This window comes from Rhinopithecus bieti, unplaced genomic scaffold (assembly GCF_001698545.2).
Source record: "Rhinopithecus bieti isolate Rb0 unplaced genomic scaffold, ASM169854v2 scaffold_60980, whole genome shotgun sequence".
Taxonomy (NCBI): domain Eukaryota; kingdom Metazoa; phylum Chordata; class Mammalia; order Primates; family Cercopithecidae; genus Rhinopithecus; species Rhinopithecus bieti.
In genome coordinates this window covers 461,866-463,796 of record NW_016823480.1, presented here as the reverse complement: position 1 = coordinate 463,796, position 1,931 = coordinate 461,866, and positions in this window count along the sequence as shown.

Here is a 1,931-nt window from a genome sequence, read left to right as displayed (position 1 = left end):
TCCCAGTATCACAAAGGGTGTACAACCTTCTTGTGATATTATTCCTAATATCCAGGAGGGGACAGAATAATATTACTACAAATATCATAGTGGGTGTAAACCCCCCCTGTGATATTGTTCCTAATAACCAGGGAAAGAGATGATGATATTACTCTCAATATCACAGGGGGAGTGTACACCCCTGCTGTGATATTTTTCTTAATGCCTAGAGAAAGAGAAGATGCTATTAATATCACAAGTGGTGTACACCCGCCCTTTGATTTTATTCCTAATATTCAGGAATACAGAGGATGATATTACTCCCAATATCACAGGGGGTGTACACCCCATTTGTTATATTGTTTTTTATATCCAGTGGGGGAGAAGATGATTATTACACTCCCTTCGATATTGAGGGTAGTATCATCCTCTCCCTCGTCTGGATATTATGAGCAATATCATAAGGTGGGGTAGACGTTCTGCGATATTGGGAGTAATACAATCCTCTCCCCCCTGAATATTATGAACAATATAACCAGGGGGTATACACTCCCTGCAATATTGGGAGTAATATCTTCCTCTTCCCTTACACATATCACGAACAATATCATAGAAAGGTGTACACCTCCTGTGATACTGCCAGTAACCTCATCTTTTCTTCTGGATGTTACAAACAATACCACAGGGGAGTATAACCCCCCTGCCGTATTTGGAGTAATCCCATCCTCTCTTTCTCTAGGTATTACAAACAGTGTCCCGGGGGAAGGAGTTACACCTTCTGTGATATTGGGAGTAATGTTATCCTCTTCCTCCTGGATATTATGAACAATATCACAAAGAGGTGTACGCTTCCTGCGATATGGGGAGTAATATCATTCTCTTTCCCCCTGGATATTATGAACAATATCACAGGGTGGTGTAAACCTTCTGAGACATTGGAGTAATATCATTCTCTCTCCCCCTGGATATTATGAACAATATCAAATGGAGATGTACACCTCCTGTGATATGGAGACTTATATTATCCTCCCCCCCTCGGATATTATGAACCTCATCAAAAGGGGGGTACACCGCCTGCGATATTGGAAGTAATATCATCCTTTCACCCTTTGCATGTTACAACAGGGCGCCGTACACCTTCCGCGCTAAGGGGAGCAATATCACCCGTTTTCCCCGAATATTACAAACAATATCAGAGGAGGAGTGTACACCCCTTTCGATATTAGGAGTAATATCATTCTTCCCTCTCTGTATATTAGAAACAATATCACAGAGAGTGTACACTCCCTGCAATATTGGGAATAATATCATCTTCCCCACCACCTGGATATTAGGAACAATATCATAGGGGCAGTGTCCCTGCAATATTTGTAGTAATATCTTCTCCCTCACCCCGGATATTAGGAACAATACGACAGGGGCTGTGTACACCTCCTGCGATATTAGGAGTACTATTATCCTCTCCCCTTCAGGATATTAAAAGAAATATCACAGGGGTGGTGAACAACAGCTGCGATATTGTAAGTAATCTCATCCTTTCCCACCCTGGATATTATTAACATTATTAACAATATCACAGGAAGGGTGTACACCCCTGTGATATTAGGAGTAATATCATCATCTCCCCCATTGAATATCAGGAACAATACTACAGGAAAGGTGTAAACCCACTGTGATACTTAGAATATCATCCTCTCTCCCCCTGAATGTTAGGAACAATATCACATGCAGCCTGTATACCTTCTGCAACATTTGGAGTGATATCAACTTTCCCCCCTGAATATTAGAACAATATCACAGGGGGAATGTACACTCCCTGCTATATTGGAAGTAATATCATCATCCCCCCCTTCTAGACATTAGAAACTATATCACAAGCGGGTTGTACAACCCATGAGATAATGAAAGTAATATCATTTTCTTTCCCTCTGGATACTAGGAACAGTATCACA